Raw genomic sequence first — 15,139 nt, 5'->3', positions numbered from 1 at the left:
CCTTAGCTTTTGTGGAGTTTAGTGAAGTGAAATCAGGTGGGGACAGTTTGCATAAATGCTGGAGGTGGCCTAGTGAGCGTGACAAGTTACCCACACAATTTACTGCCCAAACCGGAACAGTTTTGAGAGTGAAATGAGTGCTATTAGTAACTACACTGGACAGCAGACATGTACAGAGACTGCCCAGCTGAAAGGGCATGTGCGGAGACGGGGCTCAAATCCCCTGACAAGCTGTGGACCTCCAGTGAGTTCCAGCTTCTCTGAGCCTGGGTTTCCTCCCTCCTTAGGTGATGTCAAGGCCTAAGTAGGAAACGCATACACAATGACTAGCACAATGCCTGGCACGTGTTAAATGCTCAACAGTATTTTTATTTTTTAAACTGGATCATCATTTTCTCCTGGGAGAGTCTCTATGCATTTCTCCAGTTACCAGCGGGGTCCGGGCAGCCAGAGCACGTCAGGTGAGAGTCTCCAGTATCCAATGGTGGGGTCAGAGGTGCCCCCACGGAGAGAGCCACTGCTGTTCCCCTTGGGCCTACCTGCTTTATAACACTTTTATGCTTTGAAAAATATGATTTACCTCACAGGTGAATCAGATCTACACTCTATTAAGAAGGCTTGCTCCCCTCTCTATTATATTCTGAATGTCAAGAACCACCATATGTGTTGAAATGGTGGGGGAAAAGAAAATAGGAGGTTAATTAGAACACGATGGTCCTTATTTTGATGTACAGTTGATGTACATTTCTTCCCAAATGAAAGAAGCTGATTTAAAGCAGTCTAAATCAAGTCTGCATTTCCCAAAGGCCATTGAGAAGATAGTGTAAAGAACAATGGGGCTAAAATAATTTCCGAGGAATCATAGTCATATAAGATCTATTTATTTATAGCCCTTACTATGTGCCAGGAATTGTTCTAAATATAGAAATAAATAGGTGACATTTCTTTCATTAGTAGTTATCTTTATCAAGTAATTTTGCAAATAAATTTAGGGTACAGGCACTTATATGTTTGTGAAATGAGTAGCTGTTCAATGAGAAAACATCATTTACAACAATTATTGATAGTCCTGGGATACACAGAGGTGTGAGACATGGTGTCTGTCCCTATGGGGCTTATAATTCAAATAAGATAACAAACTTGTTCAAATTAACTATGAAAAAAAAAGGCTTAAATTGCACATGCTAAGTGCCCAATCAGAAAACATAGAAGTTACTGAGGGCTGGGCAAGGGTGGGCACTTTGTGGAAGGAGTAGCAAGTGAAAGAAGTGATGTGGGACCAGTGGTGAGGAGAGCAGGCACTCGTGGCTGTGGGCATAGCAACAGCAGAGCCAGTGGGCTGCACAGAGACATTAGGCACCGACAGAGGCTGAGTACAGTGCAGGGAGGTGGGAGGCAGGGTGGAGAGTAAGGCCAGAGTACCCAGGTTAAAGGTCAAAAAAGGGCTTTGAGCATGAGGGTGATGTGAAAATGTTGTTTAAAAACACACACACACACACACACACACACACACAAACACATATATATATACTTTTATTGATTTCAGAGAGGAAGGGAGAGAGTGAGAAGGATAGAAACATCAATGATGAGAGAGAATCACTGATTGGCTGCCTCCTGCATGCCCCCTACTGGGTGGATATGAAGCCCGCAACCCAGGTGTGTATCCTGACCGGGAATCGAATGGTGACCTCCTGGTTCGGAAGTTGATGCTCAATCACTGAGCCACACCAGCTGGGATGAACACCTTTCAGGAAGATTAGCTTGGCAGTAGTGTGCAAAGTGGGTTGGATTAGGGAGGGACAAAGTGGGAAGAGCAGGTCAGGGAGGACGGTGCTAGCTCTGCCCTGGGCCGGGACCGAGTGGGAGAACTGAGGAAAGTTCTAGGCACCTTGAATGTGGAGCTCCTATATCGCCCAAGGTTTCTCTGGCCAGGGTCCATGGACCTGGCTGCTGACTTGCAACTCTCAAGGGACAGAGCTTCTTCCCTTCATAAATCTTCTAGGAACCGCAATCAGTTTAGGGCCCTGTGCTTCCTTCCTACCATTTTCTCTCTCCTCCTTTCTTTCTCTTTAGAATTACCTACTCATTTGGTGGGACTACATTGTCAGCATTTAATATATCATTTAATTTCTCAATTTAATAGGTTAAACTAGTAATTATATGTGACTTTTCAGATTGGGGATAAAAGAGTACATCTGGTCCAGGATATATGTGTGTGTGTGTGTGTGTGTGTGTGTGTGCGCGTGTGTGTGTGTGTAGGGGTAGCGGTGGCATTACTGTTTTGTTTCTCTTTGCTTGTTTTTAAAATATGTTTTTATTGATTTCAGAAAGAGGAGGAAGAGAGACAGAAACACCGATGAGAAAGAAACATCCATTTGCTGCCTCCTACTGGGGATCGAGCCTGCAACCTGGGCATGTGCCCTGACCAGGAACTGAGCCGACGACCTCCTGGTGCTTGGGACAGTGCTCAGCCAACGGAGCCACAGCGGCAGGGCCTGTTTTGGTTGTTTCTGACTGTTTGGTACAGTGTTCAGTGTTTAGGAGCTCATCATCACAATTAATATGTTGGGACACTGATACATTTGCTTCCTGAGCTGTTACATGTCTAAGAGTTCCCGCCTCTGCCTTCCTAAATAGCAGTCTTTCAAGGCAGTGTTTTTTCAAATTCTCCTGATGTCACATAGTAAGAAATCTATTTTTCAATAGAAGCCAACACATACATATATACAAAAACATAGTTACAAATATTTCCGTCTATATGTAGATGTATATCTTTTTCTCTCTATATAAAACAGAAGCTTCAAGAAAAAAATGCATAGCCTTGACCTCCGCACATCTCGGTCCTGGGGTGGCCTCCCGCCGTCTCCTCTGCAAATGGGCTCCCTGGCCTAGCGACCCCATTCCCGACCCCATTGGGTCACCGCCGAGGTTTCCCCCAGCCCACAAGCAAGAGCCTGGCAGCCACCCCCTCCAGCGGCTCACTCGTGGCCACCCACGACCACTACCGGCGCCGCCTGGATTCCACTTCCAGTAACAGCTCCCGTGGAAGTGCCGAGTGCCCTGGGGAAGCCATCCCCCACCCCCGGGCCTCCCCAAAGCCGACGCGGGTCACTGGTGGGCAAGCTTCTCTTTTGGGAGGTCCACTCTCCCATTCATGGCCACGGTGTTGGAGGCCCCAGAGCACTCGGCATCTCCCCAGGCCGCCAGCAGCGTGATCACCTGTGACCTGGCTCGGGAAGCCACAAGGAAGCAGCTTGGCGGCCAGCCTGGCAAAGCCAACGCTGGGCCCCCATCCTGAGTGGCCGCCTCCAGACTTCCAGAGGCGCTAGGCTCTTTGAGCCCAGCCCCCCTCCCCTTCCCTCTCCTCACCCCACCTCTCGTAGACTAGGCCGGCTGCACAAGCAGAAGCTGCTGGGTTCTTTTATATCAAAACAGCAAAACACCAAAAAGGAAGTTGAGAGAGCCCCACTCTTTTTACTACCCAAGCCACACGCAAGCCTGCCTAACACCCCATAACCATGTGCCTTGCACCAAGTGGAAAATAAATGAGAAGCAGCTAGCATTAAAAAAAAAAAAAAAAAAAAAAAGCATAGCCTTACTTTTAAAAATTTTTTTTTAAATTCTGGTTAAAACAACTAAACTAATACAATAACCACTCACAGAACAGTCCATAGAAAGGTCCAGAAGGTATTGACTCTTGAGTGCCAAGGCACTTCGTTGTCTGTGATTGCCTACGTCCCTCACTTCCAAAACGTTCCATGTTCGTTCCTGGTGGGACAGAGAGAGGACCGGGGCCTTTTCAGGTTGGGGGTCAAAGAGCACATCTAGTCCAGGAATAAATATGTGGAATGTGGGCAACCCCTCGGATGACCAAAAAGAAAACTCTTAGTGCTGCTGCAGAGTCATCGATGACCTTGGACTGGGAATGAGGCCCCCTCCTCTGATCCTCCCCAATCCCCTAGTGTAGGGTGAGTCCCCTCAGGGAGGCTTATCTAGTTCCCTGATGAAGCAGAACTGGTTGGAGAAAAGTCCTGCGCTGCTCCTAGATTTTACCTTTGGAGAATTCCCAATTGAATGTCTAGACGGGGGCCATTTTAGGGCCCTTTCTTTATGTCACTAATGAGGAGGTGTGTTTTATAAACTGAATCACTCATGATGAATCACAGCTCAGTGTCAAGGTTGCACATGGAGAAGAATCTGGACTCTCATTTGTTTCTTAAAAAAAAAAAAAAAAAAAAAAGAAAAGTGTCCTTCACCCATCTTACCCCAAACACGAGGTATGGTATAAAGTGGTGCTTCTTTAAACAGTAGGACACCAGGACCAGACCTCCCTGGGAACTCTGTACTACAGCTTAGGTTTTTGCCCCCCCCACCCCCACCCCGGGTGACACTCCAGATTATTTCAATCCATGCCCCGGCTGTAGAGTCATTTTGGCAAGGAGATTTTTCTAAAGGTTTTTTTCTCATTGCTTAGAGCCAAAGGTTTTGTCCTCTGACCTTTTGATTCTCGTTCTGCATCTGTAATCAATGTCAGGTCACCGAGAGCAAAACTAAAAGGAAGTTAAGTGGGGGGAAAAAAACAACCCCAAAGTAGAACGCCCTACATGCACAAAGCCCCAAGCCTGCCCAGCCAAGTTTTAGAAGCTCACCATTTTGAAGTAGTACGGTCGCTTGGATAAGAGAATATTTCCTCCCCCCACCCCATTTGTTTGGTGCCTGATTTGTTTCTAGTTGCAGCAGGGAGGTCAGAGCAAGCCAAGAAAATGAATGGAGCCAGCCTCCTGCCAGGCTGCCTGGAGCGGGCGGGTGTTACGGATCAGCTAAAGCCAGCTCCCTTTCCCGGGCCAGGCCGATGTAACTCACTGGAGTGGCAAATTACATCAGACCTACAGCTGTAACCCGACATTATGATTAATTTGATCAGTAATTTCTCCTGTTTTTCATTTTAATCGGTGTGACTATTCTGCTGTGGCAGGTCTTTCAGATCTAATTAAGATAAATATCCCAGTAAAAGACTTGGCAGACTTTCCGAGTCAAATCCAGGCATCAAGTGTGAAGACCTGCAGCCCCAGTCAATCACTCTGGGGGAGGGCTGGCGCTGCTCTCAGCAATCAGCCACTCACACTTAAGCAAATTCATAATCTCCAGCACTGTTTAGTCATTCTCTCAAAACATGTCCCGGGCAAAAAAGGAAAGCCCCAGACAATGTCCTTCCTCCCCCCATGCTCATACTCCGCTGATTTGCCCAGACTATATGGACAACCCTATAAGTGGACACTTTACAGAATCCCTGAGTTGGTGTTTCTAAAAAAGATTCTAAATAAATCCGTGCATATGTATATCTCAAATAAACATAAATATGTGTACACTCAAATATGGAACGCAGATACCTATAACTATGAAGATTTAAAGTCCACATACACATATATAGTCTGACCCTTTAATGCAAGCACACAGCCATCCACTGGTTGGATTTGTGTTGTCAGGGTTTAAGAGTTTATTTTCCCAGTTTGTTTTCTTTTAGGTCAACCAGGCATGTATTTATGAATCCTAGTGGCTAATATTTGTCCATGTTCTGTTAGCTTTCTGTTCTTTTGAGGATGAAGGTGTTAATGAGATTTTTATCCTAAAGCCATCTAATCAGCAGGACCTGCCTGTCCAATCTGGTGCCTGCAGACTTTGGGCAAGTGTGAAGGATTTGCCTGGGTTACTGGGTCTACATGCCCACTCACAGGAAATACAGAACAAGCAGGAACTTCAAAAGAGTGGATGCTTTTGAAGACTTTTTTTTTTTTTTTCACTTTATGAAGAAAACATTACAATGATGGCACAGTTCCCAATAATCATAAATCAAATTCCCCCTTATAATAGGAATAGCCATTTTGGAAAACAAACATGTGACTGGAGTTACAGATGCTTAACGTCATTTTGTACACGGCTCCCACAGCCCTGATTCAGAGGGTAAAGAATGTCTACAAACTACACTATAGGGTCTTTCGCCAGGTAAGCGGAACCACGCTCTGTGTATGGCCTACATTTGGAGGATGATTCTGCTACTCTTTTGGCTTTTGCTCCTGAAAAAGACTGTTGAAATGATGGTGTAAAGGAGTCCCCTCGCTCCCTGCTGAGGCAGACAGACTCAAATGCACTTTATTGCTGAAGGAAAGGTGGTGGGATGTAGGTAGGGTGTGGTCTTCGCAGTCCTAGAGCTAGGCAATCTTGGGTCTGAAAATTGGAATGAGAGCTTGGACTTCTCACAGATCCTGTCAGCTATCTCAGCTCTACTTTACTTGGTGGTTGCAGACCACTTTAATCTATTTGTGCTTGAGTTTCAACTTGGTAGAAACGGCTTCAACAAAACGAACATATTTACTAAAGAAAAAGAAGTGTGGCCACATCCTCACCCCCCGGCCCCCTTTCAGAGTTACTGGTTCTTGAGGAATGGTAAGATCATGATTTAGATCAGAAGCTGCAAGAAAGACCAGGCAGGGGAAAGGGAGGGTCTTTCTTCCACTAGTGTATCTATCTCCATCTTCATTTGCAAGAAAAAAATCATTACGTGACCTCTGCAACTTTCTTTTCTTTTAAAAAATTTTTAAATTTTTTATTTTACAGAGAGAGGCAGGGGGCGGGAGGAGAGAAACATTGATCGGTTGCCTCTTGTATGCACCCTGACCAGTGATCAAACCGGCAACCTGGGTTTGTGCCCTGACTGCAACCTTTCTGGTGTAGGGACAATGCTCCAACCAACTGAGCTACACCAGCCAGGGCACGTGATCTCTTTTAAAAGATGGAAATCCCACAATGAAAAAAGAACTGAACTAAAAAGAGGCAGATTAGTGCAGTGGACAAGGTTTTATGTCAGATCTTGGTTTGAATCTTGCCTCTTATAGGTCCTTACCCCTAATTTCCTCATCTATAAAATGGAGCTCACGGAAGAAATATCAAAGATTCATTGAGTAGAACTTTACTCCTCAAGAGGTGGGCAATGTCAGCAGTGTCAGCATTACCTAGGAGCCCGTTATCAAAGCAGAACCTGGGGTGGGCCCTCTCCTCCGGAACTACTGAATCAGAGTCTACATTTACCAAGGTCCCAAGGAGATTCACCTGCAAATAAAGCTTGAAAAGCCCGAGTATAGTTTAGGTGAGGCGACATTTAGCAGCAGTTGGACATCCAATAAGCTCTCAATCAGTAGCAGCTGTTCTTGTTTGGAGAGGATGTTAAAGAGTCGAAAAGGATTATTTCTTTCCTCAGTTATATTTTTTTAGTATAAATCACCAGGTTTGAGCCCTGGCCAGTGTGCTCAGTGGTTAGAGGTCAGCCCTCACACCTAAGGGTCATGGGTTCGATTCCTGGTCAAGGGCATGTACCTGGCTTGTAGGTTTGATCCTCAGCCCATTATAGGAGGCAACCAATTGATGTGACTTTCTCACATCAATGTTTCTCTCTCTTTCCCCCTCTCTTCCACTCTCTCTAAAAACCAATGGAAAAAAATATATCCTCGGGTGAGGATGAACAACAACAACAACAAATAACAACAACAACAACAAATCACCAGGTTTGAGTTTTTCTGTAAATATTGGCTAGTAACCCAACTTCAGGGTCTGGGAGAGGTTCGAATGAGTGACAACGTACAGACATGATTGTTCTTATTCACTGATGGGCTGTGAATCTGGGGGTGGAGTGAGGTTGAAGTAACACTGGCTCATTCTTTTTAGAAATCAAGACCTAGTTTTATTGTATTGCAGCAGTAAAGTTAGCACCAACTGATGCAACCAACACTTTGGATAAAAAACATTTTGTTTAAATAAGAGGTAGGAATCTGCTAGTTTAAAAATGAATGATTGGAGGCCTACTTGCAAGACCATAGGTATATATCTTAACCCTGGCCCCACATTGGAATTGCCTGAGGAGCTTAAAAATGCTGATGCCCAGCCCTGGCTGGGTGGCTCAGTTGGTTGGAGAGTTGTCCCGTATACCAGAAAGGTTGTGGGTTCAATTCCCTGTTAGGGCACATACCTAGGTTTCAGGTTTGATCCTCAGTCAGGGCACATATGGGAGGCAACCGATGGGTGTTTCTCTCTCACATTGATGTTTCTCTCTCTTTCCCTTCCTCTCTCTTTAAAAATCAATAAAAACATATCCTCAGGTGAGGATTACAAAAAATGCTAATGCCCAAACTGCATCCCACTCAGGTTCAATTAGAATCTTTGGGTGGGACCTAGGCATTAGTATTTTTTAAAAAACTGTTCAGATGATCCCAACGTGTAGCAACACTGAGAACCACGGCCATTGTATTTGGAAATTTTCTCTTGAAAAAGAAAGCAAAGGATTGAACAAAATGCTACAGAGGTAGGAGCGTGGGCATGGCCTCAGCTGTTTGGAGATGGTGTGGCTTGGGTGAGTCAAGAAGAGGGAGGAAGGTCAGGCAAGGTAGTGAGATGGCACCAGGGCCCAGAGAATACTTACTAGTATTTATCTGGTGTGAAGATACCCACTATAATACTTAAGGAGTCTCACTGGCAATGAAAATATGCAGATTGTGCCATGAAGATGCTTAAAATGGATTCCATGTGATTGTTACATTCAGGGAGCTTGGAGAATATCCTATCTTTGCTTAAAGCCTTTAATAACTTTATGCCTTGTCCAGGTTGGGTTCACGACCATCTGGTTTTAGCCTTAGGCTGATCAAATTCCTCCCATGCAGTGCAGACTACTGAAGGTGGCAACTCCTTTAAGGAATGTTAAATTTTAAAACCTTAGATAGGAGCACAAGATTATTTTCGCTCTGATTTAAAAGGTAGAAGTTTCAGACCCAACCAGATTCAGGAGAGCTTTCCTTGGGGGAAGTGAGAGGGTTCCCCTGAAATCTCTCTGAACCCATTCATGTTGCTTTGTTCTCTGTAAGTACATTTGCAGCTTCACAAGGCAAGGATGGAGAGCTGGGCTCTGGGAAGAACAGCTGAGAAAAGGAGATCCCTGACTTGACTTCTTTTTATGACAATTAAAGAAATTAACTGTCTATATCTTCTGGTATAGAAAACTAAGCGGCAGTGCCAGGCTGATCCCCGTCAGATGACAGTTCAGACAAAATGTGTCGGCTGGAAAGGTTGCATCGATCAGAAGCCCACCTGGGCATTTAGGCGCAGACCACCAGTTCCCAGAAGAAGCTGACCACATACAAATGCAGAGTGCTCCCTCCACTACTGTGTTCATCTGTGGCTTCTCGACATCCCCACCAGGGGGCCAAGGATGCAGAATTGCCTTTTCAGGTCAACAACCACTCCAAGGAGCACCTGAACCTTTGCCATATGGGTTCCTCTTATGCATGAAAGAAGAGACTCTGGCATTGGTATTCTCAACATGGGGCTTTTCTCGGTCTTAACTCAGCACCCACAGGACCCAGTATTCATGTTTAAAGCCAGAATACCCAATTTAATTCTCCACAGTGGAGGATGAAAGAGAAGGGAAACACTACCTCTGAGGGCCTTTTTAAAAAACAAAACAAAACAAAAAAATAGAAAAAAGAGCCAGGATGGGAGCAATGCCTCACAGATATAGTTTCACAGCCTGGTACTGAGGACTTAGTCCTGATTGCCACACAGATTTCAGGCTGATTGGTCCTGTTGTATGGAATCCAAACCTTGTTAAACACAGGGATGGAGCCCTGGCCGGGACTGCTAAATGGTTAGAGTGTTGGCCTGTGCACCGGAGGGCAGAGGGTTCAATTCCCAGGGAGGGCACATACCTGGATTGTAGGTTCAATCCCTGCAGGAGGATGTACTCTCTCACATTCATGTTTCTTTCTCTCTCTCCTCCCTCCCCCCTCCATTCCACTCTCTCTAAAAATCAATGGAAAAAATATCCTCACTCCTCAGGCGAGGATTAAAAAAACAAACACACACAGGGGTAGAGAATGAGGTTCCAGGGTATTGAGGAATCGTCTGACCACTGGAAATTACTCGGTCAAAAGACAAAAGGGTGGAGGAAAGGTGAATCGAGGGCATGCCGTCTCTCATTTCTCTTGATTCCATGGGTTTGGGGCTGGGTGGGCCAGTGGTGCCCTGTCTCTTCTCCATGCCCTAGCGGGACTGGTGTGTGAACAGGAGAAATAATGGACAGTGAAGAAGAGGGAAGGGAGTCACCATGTGAAGGACAAGGTCTCTAAGACCTCAGCTGCCATGAGAGGCAATCCAGCCAGACCTTCCCTTGTTGTTCCGGCTAAGTGATTTTGCTCGTTGCCAAATGTAAGGACCATTCTTGCTTTTGGCTTTCCCTGCTCTGGCTGTGATTTTGAGTTTTTCCTTCCCTTCTTTCCCCATCTTTCTATACTTTCTTTCTCCTTTCTCTAGTCAACTGGAGTGGGTCTGTGGACTTTTATATAATATTCTAGGTAAGGAAAAGCAGTTATGTTAGTTGTGTGGATGCTACAATAATTAGAGAAGGAGGCTTTGATGCAATGGTTCCCGAAAGATTTTCTATGGTATTTTAATTAGTGTTAAATGGAAAAAAAAGGTTCAGTGGTTACATAAATTTTGGAATTCCTTGATTAAATCATGTTAACTAGATATCTTTGCTGCAGGATGTCTTTTAGCTTTCCATATTCTAATGTTTATTGAGAAATAGCTAGCAGTGACATACAGTGTGTAGTATCTACCTTGTATCTATCTATCTATCTATCTATCTATCTATCTACCTACCTAATCACCTACTATCTATCTATCTATCTATCTATCTATCCATCCAATTACCTATCTACCTACCATGGATTCTGTTTTCAATCAAAATTTTTTGAACTTGTATTTTGTGGAAGACACTTGAGAAATACTGTGTTAGAAAATGCTGGATGCCAAATAAGGAAAGAAGAATATATATTTCACTTACAACCCAAATGAATATTGTAGAGGCAGACAATTATACTGTATCAGCATGAAAGGGTTGTTGGGTTGAGAACCAGAATTTTGTTAGACAACTGAGACATCCCCCCTATCCCCGAACAACTTGGTCGAGAACCAAATTGATCGAGATGGGAGATGTTCAAGAACTGAGGTTTGACTGTATTGTATACAGTTCTTTCTTTTCATGCAATTCCAACGACCTTATTTGAGCTATTTCATAAACAGAACGTGGAGCTGGGAGAGGACTTCAGATCATCTAATATGAACTTTCTGTATAATAACTGATACAATGGAGTCCCAGAGATTAGGTCATCAAAACTGGGATTACCAAGATTCTTCCTGTTTACCCATACACTAAAAACCACAACTCTGGGAATTTAGAAGAAAAAGATAATTTATTTGTAATAATATTGGTGGAGAAACCAAGGTTCTGTGGGTTGAAGTGAAAATTCTTTAAGATGATGCTCACATGCTACAATTCTCTTCCTTCCTGCTGCCCACACCCCATCCCAGGCCTTTGTGCAGGCTTGCCCTGTGCTGCGTGTCCCCCGCCTCAGAAATCCTCCTACCCTCTCTGACTCGATGTTACAAAACAGATAGATGTGTAATTGTTAGCCTCATTCAAGCTTATATGGGTTTTTCTGAAGTGTGCAGTGAATAATTTTATTGTGTACACACTCATTTTTATATTCCCATGACTAATTGCTTTTTTAAAAAATTTAATCATACAGTCATTCTATTATAGCATATATTGATGTTATATACTTATTATTTTTCTTTTTTTATTGTTTAAATTTCAACTTTGAGTTGATCTGTCTACCTCAGATTCCTCTTTAGATTATAGTGTCTAGAGTCAATGAAGGAAAAAAGGCAGGCAGGATTCTGATATCCTGCTGTCTATCAAGAATGGAATTAGATACTCTCACTTAAGTCATCTCATTTAATCCTCCCATCCACTCTCCCACCAATGAGGAAACTAAGGCTCAGAAGGATAGGCTGACCTCGCCCAAGTGCTCAGCAGAGCCAGCATCTGAGTCCAAGTCTGTCTGCTTCTGAAGACCACCTTGTCAGTTCTGCAAACCTTCCCCGGGGTCCACAGTGCACAGCACAGATGCTTGATGATTGTTTGTAGATAAGGATAAAAGTGCTATCTCTCCAACCTGGATAATATTCACTTGCAAGTCTATACTTTGGGGTCAGTTTAAAAGCCCATGGACAATTTACCCCAAACCTGTGGGAAATGAATTGAGGCTAAAATATGAGGACTAGCACTTGATCTTGAAAGCACAAGAATACTTATAAGGTGACAGGAATACTGCCTAGGTTTTGCTCATTCAGAGTGAAGTGCTAGCCAGCACATTTGGGGTATCTCAACTTGCCACTATAACCTGTAGCTAACCACATGGAGGCAAAACTGTTCCAGGACATTCTGACTTTGGCATTGGTTTATTAGCCACATTCAACAGACAGTGATGGGACTGGAGGGTGTGTGTGGCTCAGGTTCACTGCTGAGCTCATTGCTGAGCTCGCTGCAGACAGGCCATGGATCTGGCCCCCCATCATGATCAGAGCGGTGCTGTTTTCCTTGAGAAGTTCTAACTTGCCATGTTCAGATGCTGCAAGAATATTTCCACCCCCATTGAGTCTGGCACCCTTTCCATCTATCAGTACTTGATGTGAGCTTCCATAGTCAGTGGTGTGAACATGCTGCCTGCTTTGTTAAACCCCTTTCTACATGATTTGACTACGACAGAGCAGCACCCAGGAATGGGAAATCTAGACAATGACAAAGAAGCACCGGAGTATATAAAGTACATTCTTGGTAAACTAATTTCCCCCCTGCCACTCTCAAAGCAATATAAACTTTGTTGTTCCTCCTGGATCTCAAATGCGTGCAATAAATTCTTTGAAATGTCAGTAATGTGAACTGAGGGTTGTTGTTTTTCAAAGGAGATTTTCTTTCTTTCATAAAAGAAAAAATTGTCCCTTGCAGACAATGTGGATGAGTATGTTTTGTTTATTTTATTCGGTGCTGAATATGGTTGGGTAAAGGGACTCCCATTTCCCCCCCGACCTCTTCCTGAATGAGTGAATAATGAATCAAGTGCTCAATTTGCTGGATGGTAGTATAAACAGAAATAAATTCATAGTCTTTCATATCTGTGGTATAATCAACATTTGCATAGCAAACTTATAGCATGAAAAGCATTTTCATCAGTATGTTATATTTAATCTTCACAATGACTCTCTGGGTTTGGATGGATTTTCTCACCCATAATAATAAAGTGTCCTTTGGTTTTATAGCCCAAGAGCAAGCCTTACTCAGTCTGTGTGGACTCTTCCAGTTTTTTAAAAGTTTCTAAGGTTCTGGATTGTTCTGGGAGAATGTTATCTATGTCCATCATTTTCACCAAACATACTCAATTTCATAAAACCATAAATTAGTTCAGTGAAAAATGTCAGCCAAAAGAAGTTACTTGATTGTTCCTAACATTTCAATTCAATAAAAATGATTGGTTTATTAGACTTGTGCAATACACAGCTAAGGAGGATGGATTTCCACCCCACCTCCCTGCCCCATCTATTATCCAACATGTACTCGTGTTTTTCTACTGCACCAAATTTAGTGTCATTTTCAAGTTAAACTGGACAGTGAAATCCAAGGTCTGAAGGAAATTTACAGTGCACAGAAGGCCACTGACCTTGGGGAATATTTACTAACTAAATCATTTACACAGCTGGAAACCAAGCTGGAAGGGACTTCAGTGATGGGCAACCTTTTGAGCTTGGTGTGTCAAACTTCGCCAAAAAACTGAGCATAACTCGGGTAGTGTGTCACTTTGAGGAAAAAACATTATTTCGCAAATGTTTCATCCTCAGGAGCAGCAAATGTTTCATCCTCGGCATGCGGCCGCCTCAGTGGCCGCGTGTCATCAGAAATGGCTACTCGTGTCAGTGCTGACACGCGTGTCATAGGTTTGCCATCACTGGACTAGGTTGAGGTGAATGAGGCACTCATCTGGGGCACAGAATTTAAGGGTGTGCCCCAAAACACAGTAATCAAGATGAATAACATCTAATTCAATACTTGTAAAAACATAAAAATGGATGCAAAAGTTCATGATCAACAGAATCAGTATTACTGATTTTTCTTTTTGCCTCAGGCTCCAATATGGCACAATACTGTTACTAATTCCAAATCTGACATTTAGTTCACCCTGGATTTTGGCGTTCATTTTTGATTTTTAAAAATATTGTATTAAAATATTATTGATTTTAATGATTACTACATGTTTGGGTGCACCTTGAGTTTTTTTATCTGAGATGAGTGCCTCAATTGCCTTGGTCTAGGCTGGGAGAATTCTACACAGTGATTCAGCCCTGTGTAGGCACGGAGATGTCTGAGTTCTATTAGCATTTACAATGGCCACAAAAGGGTTATATGAATGCCTGCAAATGGTAGCAGAATATGCCACCCCAAAGTGTGTCACTGCAGCATGAGGATTTTTTTTTTTTGCGCTGAAGGCAATTGAGAAAAGCAGATACGAGAAAAGCTCTCAATTATCCCCCTATTTACCTAAAAGCAGGACATAAATTTATAAAGGTGTCCCCCTTACCCTCTATAGAAGGAAGGACATAAATTAATTACTGGAGACAATTCTAGGTTCTTATCAGCCCAGAAATGGCACCAAAAGAATTTGTAAAATAAATCTTTTAAAACTAGCCCTTATCTACTATTAGTTTCCCCATATATTCCCACTCCCAGAATTTGTCACCCCTAGAAGCTCATAGTCTTTTTCCTTTGTGTTGTCACTTCTCTAAAAATGTGTTGTTTTTTTGTTAAGATGCTATGTCAGCCAAAGTTCTGACCACCCCTTTTGAGTTACTCATTACTAAATACCCTCATGTGGACATGTGATGCATGTGTTAATAAACTTCTGTTTGTTTTTCTCTTGTTAAGGTCTTTTCTTAGTCTAATTTATGGAGCTCCAGCCTCAGAACCTAGAACCTAGAACCTTTTCTCCCCTTGCACCGGCATACGTCACCCAACTGTTTTAGGGGTTTGTAAGATAAAAATCCAAATAGAATGGAAGAAGTTCTAAAAATATTTCATTTTACCCCTTCCTTTTATAGATGACAAAAGTTAAAGACACAAAGCTTTGACTAATATTATGTTAAACTGATTAAGACAAACTGCTGGGGAGAGAAAGGGTTGGCCCAGGACACTGAGTCTTTTCTA

The 15,139-nt window shown here is 43.3% G+C and overlaps 1 protein-coding gene and 1 pseudogene across 3 annotated transcripts in view; one reads left to right on the top strand and one right to left on the bottom strand.

Moving 5' to 3' along the window:
• POU6F2 (POU class 6 homeobox 2) overlaps positions 1–15,139 on the bottom strand; it is a 427,905-nt gene that overhangs the window by 98,205 nt on the left and 314,561 nt on the right. The gene's annotated exons all lie outside the window — the stretch shown is intronic.
• On the top strand, positions 413–3,319 carry LOC114234986 (pancreatic progenitor cell differentiation and proliferation factor-like; annotated as a pseudogene).

Source organism: Eptesicus fuscus, chromosome 14, assembly GCF_027574615.1.
Source record: "Eptesicus fuscus isolate TK198812 chromosome 14, DD_ASM_mEF_20220401, whole genome shotgun sequence".
NCBI lineage: Eukaryota > Metazoa > Chordata > Mammalia > Chiroptera > Vespertilionidae > Eptesicus > Eptesicus fuscus.
Note: the sequence above shows the minus strand (reverse complement) of the source record. Positions and strands in the feature narration are given on the sequence as shown.